The following is an 11,029-nucleotide window of genomic DNA, read 5'->3' as shown; positions in this document are numbered from 1 at the left end:
AGATTGTTAGACACACATCAAAAAATATGGAAATGTTTTCTTTTTCAATTCAAACAACACCAAAAAGCAAATTATTTTGTCTTTTAACTTGCTGCTGTTTTAGACTCTACTATATAGATTGGCTGTTGTGTTACCATATGTTACAATGATGACAACAGCTTAAAATTATGTGATTTTGAAAAATCCTGAAGCCATTGAAAATCCTATGTTCTTTGTTTGCATAACATCAACAAAAATATATTGTGATAAGGCAGAAACTCTTCCACAGTATTATATGCATGCAGGATATGAGACATAATCAGCCAATTAAGTAGAATTTGTTGCTACAAAATTGCATTATTTAACAAAAATCATAAAAACAAAATATGCTCAGTTTAACAAAATCAGGACTCATTGAAAGTCTGTTTATGTTTTCATCACTTACTCAGTTCATATTCACAAAGATGAACTTATTGCCAGAATTATGAAGCAGCTATGTTCCCAATGATCCACATAATAAATCTGAGAAGTCATCCAGATGACTGGAAGTTTGCCACAGTGCACCCTCTCTTCAAATACAGTAGCAAACATGAATTCCAATTTAACTCTTTTTTTGAAAGGGATTTGCTGAATAATTCCATTTTTTGCATCTAACAGCACACTAGCAAACTTATTCTGGATAGAATTTTACATAATCAGCATTAACTTCTCCCACCAAATAGATTTACCTGTCCTTTTCATGTGACATAATAGTGCTAATTTATTTTACTTGAAAATCCCTATGTGATTCATTCTGGTATCAGATAAACAAGAAGCTTGATTCATCCTTATTTGATCATCTCCAAATTTGCAAACCATAGAAAAACTCTGATAACCCACTATCCAACTACTCAGAAATTCCAGAGGTCCCACAATCCCCTTAAATACATTGGGCTTCTGTTCCCTTGCTCCCTTTAAGTCACAGGGGCCCTCACTCACGTGTGCCAATGAACATCACCAGCACCCTTGTTCCCATGTACCATTTAAACTTACCAAGTTCACTGAAAATGTTATTATAATAGTCTAACATCTAAAAAAATGTGAATTAAAAGAGTGTTAGGTGTTAAGAGAAATAACATCCAATATTCCAGAAAATCTGCTGGTCTGATACCACCAAGGTCCTAAGCATACAAGATTATTGGAACTGTACTGTATTCAACCAAACAAATTGAAGCTAAATGAAAAGAAATATATATATCTCGGTTGCGATGTTACAGGCATCAAGATATAATAGGCAGTAAATCAGAATTTCAGACTAAGAAGTAAATGAGATTATGGACTACAGATTGCATTGCTATTAAAATCTTGTGCTGTACATGTGTAAATGTATTTTGAACCATAAATGCAAGTCTGGTCATTTCAATCCTACATCAGGTTCATTTGTTAACTATAATGAAGCTTCACTGAAACATATGGAAAACTGTTGTGTATGACCATTTAATTCTACAACAAGAGTCCAAAAGAATGAGGCTCATCTCCAGTTCTTAATATACATTCTGCATGACAAGGACAACAATGCTGCAACTTAAAATCTTAAGTTGTTTAAAGTTATATGTCAAATGGGAAAGTGAAGTGCAAAACTGATCCATCTGAGCTGTCATTCCTCAAAGCTGAAATTGATACAACCAATCCTAACATTGAACAAAATTATATAATGGGGAAGGCTTTTTATAAAAATGTTTGTATATTGTTTTGAAAACATTTTCAGTTTCAAGAATAAAATTAAACAAAAACTTCCAATACCTACTTGACACTTACAATAATATTGATTACCTTTTTGAAAAAAATGTTAATTGTTTTTGACTGTCTTACCTTAGAAATTCAATGAGGAGCAATTGCTTCTTCAATATTAACCAGACAAGCTATCATGATTAGATCAAATGTCACTGGATGAGCAATGTATGTATAATTGAATATTAGAAAGAATATTAAAGCAGTCTGCTTGAATCATTGGATCAAGAACCTCATCATTAACAAGCTTGTTATCATTACTAATTTTAGCTCAGGTTGGAACACGTTATGATGGAAGTTTAAGAACATAAAGTGCGATCAATTGCAGTGAGCCAGACTGAGGAATTTGAGTAGGGTACTATCCATATTATTCCACCAAATTCTTCTCTCCTTTCCTGATCATACCTGCATAGTGAAAGTAGCTTGTAACATTGTGCTATCAGAAAATCCCATTGCCTAATAACTAAATTAAGGATATCTCATGCTCAAGTCTAATTAAGAATTACCTCTTAGTTTGGTAAACAGCTAGAAACCTCCAACAATATCTGCTGGTATCTCTACGGTTCGTTGGTAAATGTTAAGCAGTCCTTCAGAAGGCAACCAAGTTCCATGTTCAATTGGGCACAGATCTCTGGATGCACTGTTCATTTATCCATAAAGATTTTTTAAAAATTCTATCCAATGATCAAGACGTTCTGTCCTAATGTCCTAGGATTTAAATGTTTCACGATATTTCAATTCTTGCTATTATTCAGGACAGAATCTCATTTTTGTAGCTTTTTGTTGATTTCTCAAACTAAAGTCATAAAATCAAAGAATCATTGCAGTAAAGGAGGAGACCATTTGGCCCACCAAGTCCATGCAGACTCTCAGCTCAGAAATCCAGTCAGTCCTATCTTCCTGTTCTATCCCCATAGTCCTACAAGTTTCTTTTCTCAATGCCTTTTTTGAAATCATGGGTCTTCTTTGCTTTTACCACCCTTTTAAGGGAGTACAGAGAAAACTTTATTGTTCCAAGCATTGCAAACAAAGACAAGTCTGGGAGAAAAACTTATACAGAATGAGGCCATTCAGCCCAATCACTTATTATTTCTGTTGCCTAATTTCACCCACTTTATCAGATCCTAACAGCAAAACTTTTCACTCATTTCTCACTCCAAAGATTGGCTAGCTTCCCCTTGGATGCAATGAACTGCCAGCCACATTTTAAGCCAAGCTTTATACGTGCTCCATTTAATGCCTGCTGCAAATAGTGTGTGACATCTTCTTGGAGAGGTTTTGCTGGACTTGGGTAGATTTAAGGGCCTGACAAGATTCTCCCTCAGTGTCTGTCCGCTGTAAAGCTGCTGCTTCTGCCACTGTTTTGGTGGAGAGAAGGCGTGACTACACCAGCTGTTCTAATCAGACTGAAATATTAACTCCGTTTCTCTCTCCTCTGGTGCTAAACATTTCCAGCAGCTTGGTTAAAAAAATCATTTTTCCAGCATCCATACGAATTTGATTTGGCATTATTGACAACTGCTTCTTATTGTTTCTGGCTGGAGCTTCATTTTTTTTTCAATTGAGTTTGGTTTCTATGCCACTCCATGACCTTTCCAGAGTGGGAAACGATCTTCAATATATCTCCATCGAATGTATATGGAAGGCAGGGTGTGATGATAGTGTCCATCGTTTGCACCCAGTTACCACATTCCGGGGTTGTTAACCTTATCCTGCATGGTAACTACTCCAATGGATGATACAGGATGTGCCAGAAAGTCGGATCCTGCTGTAAAAAAAATACATACAATTTAGAAATAAATATTTTAGTGGAAACCCTGAATGGTCCCTGTGATCTTGGCGGTTGGGGGGGGGGTGGGGTTTCTGGAGCGTGGCGGTTGACGCACGCGGTGCGCAGAACTGTGCGCGTGCAATTTAGGCGGGAATCAGCCGGCACCGCTCCGATCGCGCGCAGAACGCGGGGTGGAAAGTGATTGGCTGCGGGGGGGGCGTTGGGTGGAATGTGATTGGACCACCCGGCTGCAGGCGGCGAAGTGGTGGGGTTGGGGTTGGTGGGGGTTGGTGGGGTTGGTACCGCGCAATTCAACCGCGGTTGCAGGGTGGAGTGGGCGGAGTGTGATTGGACGGTGAGGTAGCTGGGTAGTGAGCTGGGCTGGCGCAGCTGGGCTGGCAGCTGGGTAGTGAGTGGTGCCACGGGTGACCCGGGCAGCTTGTGTAAGTGGAAGGGTGGGGCAGAGGCGTGCATCTTGCAGCTTCATCCTTTGCAAAAGGACAAATGTCCAACAGTCTGCTGTTGAAACAAGTAATGCAAAATTATATTCTCTTTAAAGTTATATAACTTTAACAATGAGACTCTTATTCAATACCTCATTAATATTTTAAAATAGTTGTGCACAAAGACAAGGAAACGAAAAGTTCATCAGCAAAGTTTTTTTACCTGAGTAAAAATAAACAAAACTAGAATATGCAGAGGGGTATGGAAGCGAAGTGCACGTCGAGTATAGGCAAGTGAGTTATGAAGGATAACCTCTCACCCGGAATCAGTGGCAGGGAGATACACAGCGACCATGAATAAACACAGCAAGAAAATAAAATTACCAGCAACAACAGTATGGATTAGCACTGCATGCTCCTAACCAACGCCAAATAGGCAGTAAATCTTTATATCACATCGTTTTGTTTCATATATAATTAAAATTGCATATGGATATATAGAACAAATGCGTATCAGTATACCTGTTTTTTATTTTCATTCTCTCCTGTCGATATGTTTATTCGAACTACTTATTTCCAATTTGTATGTAAACGTTTGAACTACATTTACGTTTTATGTCCATAAGTTCATAAGCACAAAGAAGTGGCATTCATGGCTGATGAATATTACTTGCTTGTTTTATAACACTTTTTTTAGTTAATAATAAGTACCATCGCAATAAGTAGCTGAATAGGTTCAGTATTAAAGCAATCTCCACTTGGGCTTAGTGATCCTGGTAGGAATCTTCCTTAGCAACAAGCCCAAACTAAGCAATTTCGCAATTTAAGCAATGGACCTCGCAGGGGAAAATATATGTATTTCATACTTCGTTTGTGGCTTAATTTTGGTAGGTTGTTAACAGAATTGCAAAATGTAGTCTAAAGCAAAGTCCGACCACGCAGTTTTCTCTCAAAGACATGTAAATACTAATGCAACATATAATCAGCAATGTGCAAACACACCATATGCAAATAAACATGTACAAATATAATTGTGACAAGTTTAGAAGTAATTTCGTGGGAAATCGTGATGAATTGCGTTAGTTTTGCTTTTGCCCATCTTTTATGAATCAGAAAAAAAATCAAAACCCTTGGTGCTTCACAATTTGTGTTGTCCATTGCCTGATAAATTAAATGGGGGAAAATGCAACATAACAATTCACAAATTGGTCAGCCCACTTTAGTGTGGGTTGGAGTTACCACGTTGTGCGAACTTACATTTATAATTAATGTAACCGGCATATTTTCTGACTATACAACCATTAGTAACAGTTTTCATTGTTTTCACTGAAATCTATCACACACCAGTTATAAATCACAATCTTCAATTAGCAACATAGTCACTGATTTCCCAAATGGTTTTCAATGGCAGTTTCTAAAGTAGAGCGGTTTCTGTTTTTATGCTACCTTAGGTTCCTGCGGAGGAAATAATCTGAGCAAATGACACCATACCCACGGTGATGTATATGTTTGAAATTCGAGCATAGCTTTTAAAAAAAACATAAATATATTCTTCGTGATACGTCAAACACTTGTCGGTCAACTTTTGTAGGTCTGTAACGTGTTACTTTTCGAAATGCTGGTGGACACCCACAGAAATGCAAAGCTGGATCTTTGAAAATTAGAGTATTCGTTATCAAACGCACAATCTTTGTACATTGTAAAACATACGTAAATCACCTTGGTGAATATAAGCACATTTTCATCAGGTCTGCATTTATAGATTACTTCCGTTATTAAGATAAACAGATAAGTAAGATTTTAATAAACACTTTAAATGCCGTGCTCACGTGTGTATATAATATCCGAATATATTGTGATATTTTAATAAATATAAGTCCAATTATTAAAGTTCAATAATTACTATTGAAATTAGGATAATGTAGCAGCATCAACAATTAAACCTCAGACACCAGTTAACAATAGCAATATTCATTCAAATTTATAACCGTCTGTTGATTTTTACATGCCGTATTTATTAGTGTTACAATTGTTATTCATAAATGTTTGCCTAATACACGCGACAAAATACAACATTATTTTATTGGTTATTGGGTAATAGCTGCTCTGGGACCGAAATTAGCTGCTTAAAAGTAAAGAAAAATCAACTCACGACATCAACGTGACATGTAATTTTGTTTTACCTCCAATTGATTCGAAATCCTGTCGAGGCAAACCGGCGGAAAATCCTACATTAAAATATCAAAGCACCATAAATTCATTTTGCTTGCAGATTATTTACATGCGCTCCTGTTGTTAACATTATGATTGCTATGTATTCTCAATACCTAGTAAAAGCGATTTATAATATTACGTCTTTTTGACTATGGCAAACCAAACGCAACCGATATTTTCTTAAGGGAATTCCTATCTTCACTTTAAAAAGCAAAGTAAATTCATGTTTTGTTCATGTGCGTAAATCAATTGCTTAATGCACTTGGATTCTGTGTTGTTCATTGCCTGATAGATTAAGTGAGGGAAAAAATGCAACATAACAATTCACAAATTGGTCAGTCATTTTACTAAGTGTTGGAGTTGCTCGACTATGCGAACTTACATTTACAGTTATTGCAACCGGCATATTTTCTGACTATACAACGATTAATAATATTGTCTATTGTTTTCGCTGAAATCCATACTACACATAACATGGGACCATTTATAAATCACGAAAAATAAAATTGAAATACTGTTAATCGATGTTAGATTTATTAAATGGTTATTAAGAAAGCGAATGTAAGTTGACGTATTGCTTGAACTGGACCTGGTGAACAGTCAGATTGAATAGACCAGAAGATTATTTATTGTTCTGACATATGATCTGTAATAATAATTCCGTAAAATACCTATGATAATCGTATCATTATCATATTATCATCAGCTATGTAAATGTAATATATGCTCGTGCATACACACAAACATGTTTATATGCAGCATGAATAATCTGGCTTAGTATATGATTTAAAATCTCACTTTGTCTGCCCCTCGATGACAGTAGTCAGTATTTACATGGGAATATTGAGGTATCCATCGTCGTTCTCTTTTAAAGATGCAATTGTACATATCGGAAATGTTTTATGAAATTCTGATAAGGTCCAAATAAGCTCCCCGCGGACACTTAAAAAATGCAGATTTAACGTGAACGTTATCCCAACATATAAAAAGGTTTCAGATCGGTTTATTTGAATAGCTAAGTGACGTTCACATTTCTTACACAAACCAGCCGAAAATGTTAAAATGCGTATATCAATAAATTAACCATCTTGATTTGGATAAATGTTGTACATCAAGGAATTGAGGAAAGTAATTTAACATTTCAATTCTGCTTGCGTATCAATTGCTATTATAAATATGTATGCGGGGACATTTAAAGTATCATAATTTATGCAGATTTAATTATTGTAGTATCACATTAACCTGTATTAAAAGCTGCCATAAGTGACTGGCAACTAATTTGTCCTGCTCGGAATCAGTGGACAGCGTTTGCTGTAAGGTCAGTAGATGGTGATTATAATAAATATTCACCAGCACGTGTGGCACTGTTGGCCATATTTCCACTCAGCGCACTGCGCATGTACTGCGACTGGCTATTCCACAACTCACCGCTTCTCCACCAGAGAGAAGTATCAGAATTTTTTTTACTATAACACAAATTCCTCTATGGTGCAAAAAAATCATTTGGGATTAAAAGCAAGAAAAATAACAATTTTTAAAGATAGCGGCAAACATTTTTTTTCTTTTCCTTTAACCATTGCGTCAAACTGTTAATGTTTGATCCTCCTCGTTACTGCGGCGGGATTTGTATCGCAAAATATAGCGTGTTTTTGATACTAATTCCACTAAAACCTTTTTTGTGCCGAGTGCGTCATCTGGAAACTCCGTGCGATGTCGTGCTATCTTTCTATCGCTGGAATAAATATTACAAATTGATGACAGCTTCCAGCTGCATGTTAAAAATAGCAGTGATATTCCACAGGCTGATCGTGTTTCTTTATTGAATTGCACAGCTCTCGAAAGCCCATGGCAGCCAACTTGCTTTCCTCGAGTAAATAGGGAAATATAAAAGACAAAAGTTCGAAACTCCATTTTAAAAGCTGGTCGCAATTCACAATGCCTTGTTTTGTAAATGACCACAGCGACAATATACATGCCGAAATCTTTTTACAAATACGTACCTATAACCTTATTTACCTGATTCTAGTTGTCAACAATTGAAACAGGAGGTTTCTATGACTGGGGCTGTTTAACAGAGACACACGCTGATAAAATTGGAACAGGGTGAACAACATAATAAGCCAGTGAAGAGTTCTTATAGCCCGAACCCTCCTACTCCAAAACTATACAGACCAATCAATCCATACAGACAAGGTTGGGACATTGCAATTATTACTATAATGTGCCTTCAGTTACCTTGCCCCACCACACAAGGATAGGAACCGTTAATTAGAAACACCATTGTATTCGGTGTATTAAGAACGCTGCAAACAGATAAACGTTTTCGGTGAAATCCCGACCTTTTTGTTATTTTTGCCATCTTCCAAAATTTTATCAATAACAATAATAAGGATTTGTGTAGGGGAAACCAAAAATGAAGATAGCATCAACACAGTCTCGTGCTGTTGGAACACGTCTCTCCATAAATAAAATATCCTGCAGAAGAAAATGCACTGGATACGTTTTGCATGCAGCTCTACATTGTACTTTCTAGTTACACCACACTTAAATAAAAAAGTAGGTGAGGATGCATATCTTCCGAAGCAGACCATTGAGAACGTGATCTTCAGTTTCAGCTAAAAAGTGTTACAGCACACTCTACCTCGAATCCTCGCGGGCTTCAACAATTGTTAAACCATGAAACAATAGCAATAAACATTTATGTACATTTTGAATTTAAGCAAGAAGATAACATACAATCGGCCAGTAAGATTGCTCTTCTACTTCCAGGCCCATTTGAGATATGCCGTACAATTAAAAATATACTATTGTTTGCAACTATTTGGCTGTTGCTCGCAGTGACTTGAAATTGAAACTATATTCGTTGGTGCTTAATTTCCATCCAGAGAAGTTATACATGCCAAACTTTTGTTTCTATCTATTCGCCAAACAGTCCTAATCTTCGACAAAATACCAATGGGTTTCGAGAAGCGGAGTAATAAATATTAGATTTCGCATTTGCCACTAAAATATGTATAAAAACAAGTAAACTTAAGGAAATACAGAGCGAGTGGACAATACGTTTGACAGTTGCCATAAGCTGGAGCTGGAAGACACACTATCGTGTCGGGGCAATGTCTCAACCTGCAGGCCATATTCAAAACGCATTGCGCCTTTCTCGCAACCTTTATCTTGCGTGTGGTGAGCTTCACACAGGCACCTAAACATAAATTCTGCAAATTTGTTTTCTTTACTAACTTATCGGAAATTATTAGGGCAACACTTATAATTCTTACTGGCAATGCGTTGTCCATTAACGGCAGTGCAACCGGCAAAAAAAAATGTTTACAAACAGTAAGCTCTCCTGTACGGCATAGCTGGGAGTTGGGGGAGGGGGCTTACAATATTGTGCATTTACGTAACCCATATTAAATACTTCCACGGAGCATTCATTGAATGTTTTCAAATGGGTTAGATGATTTTTTGTGTATTTTAATTCAACACTCTGATTTTGATGTTTCTCCCCCTTTGCTCCAGAAATGGACAAATAAAAAAATGTAAATGCATCTATGCGTATGCATGGATGTGAATGGCCTTTTTTAATGTTACTGCTCTGTGAAGCTCCAACCCACTCGCAGCTCACTCTGCCTTCAGAGATCTCGCAATCCTTCTTTCTGCAAGGTGGCGCTCTATGATTTGCTTTTACTTTGAACACTGCTATGGCTGACTGTTACCGGCTGCTGTAAAGATTATTTTCAAAAGTGCTATTATTCACTAACCTGCCACTCGGTTTAAAGAAAAGTCTGCAAGATTATTAATTACTAAAAATATTGGATGAAGCTTCTCTTCGCTGGGCAAAATCGGCATTCAGCGAAATGCCTATTAGTAAGTTAAGGCTATTTCATTGCGGTGTTATAAAATACAAACATCACATTTCAGAGTATGATTGCTGAACTAATGTTTACGAATCTAATTGCATTTAATGCTACATTACAATTCCTGGACCAGATGAAATTATATTTTTGTCTAACCCGCCTATTTACCATATAGCACTGGCCCTACTAACACTAATCGTTAAAAAAAACAGTTAAACTATCAATCTCATCTCCCGGAAGGTCAGTTTCTGTTGTGTACTCCATGGACATCACGGGAATTCGTAACTTTAGCTAGCATCATGATTTGTGTTGTCTGTTGATATGTTGTCTGCTTAATGGGGCGGTCATGCAAGCTACAATGAAGAACAAAGCCCAACAGTTCCAACAAGCGTAGCTAAGTTAGTGGAAGCAATATAGCCTGCAAATCTATCAAAGTAAATAGCAAAGAAGACAATCTGATTTAGTGAAACAGGCGTTCGGCTACAGTCATTAAGCATAAGTAATTTAGATTTTTATTTTTTCCTCATTTAGTAATTTGCTATCAGAGCATCATCGAATGGAACGGATTTTTTTAGACTGGATGGGAATTAAATAAGTAAAGACGCATAAAGAAAATCAGATTACATAAAATAAATTGTCTTCTTGTAGATTTAATTTTGCACTAAGTGGTTGGGTTTAGAACCATTGGTTATAATTCACAGTAAAGAACATAAATTAAGAATGATTTCAATTAATGCCAGCTATTAACGCTTATAATCGCAAAGATATGAAGCTACAAAGGCCTTAGTTAATTGTAAAAACACATACATTCATGTTGCCCCTACCTTTGAAAAAAGTTTAAGAAATCTGCCATAATTGAATATTTAAAAGGTATTTGTAATTATTATTGATCTATTTTAAATATAGTGGTTTTCAAAAATTGCAACGTTGATGGAAATAGTATTCCCAGAAACAACTGCGTCCAAAAACGACACATTATTCTTTCGCTAACTTCCTGT

The sequence above is a fragment of the Pristis pectinata genome, chromosome 6 (assembly GCF_009764475.1).
Source record: "Pristis pectinata isolate sPriPec2 chromosome 6, sPriPec2.1.pri, whole genome shotgun sequence".
In the NCBI taxonomy this organism is placed as follows: domain Eukaryota; kingdom Metazoa; phylum Chordata; class Chondrichthyes; order Rhinopristiformes; family Pristidae; genus Pristis; species Pristis pectinata.
Note: the sequence above shows the minus strand (reverse complement) of the source record.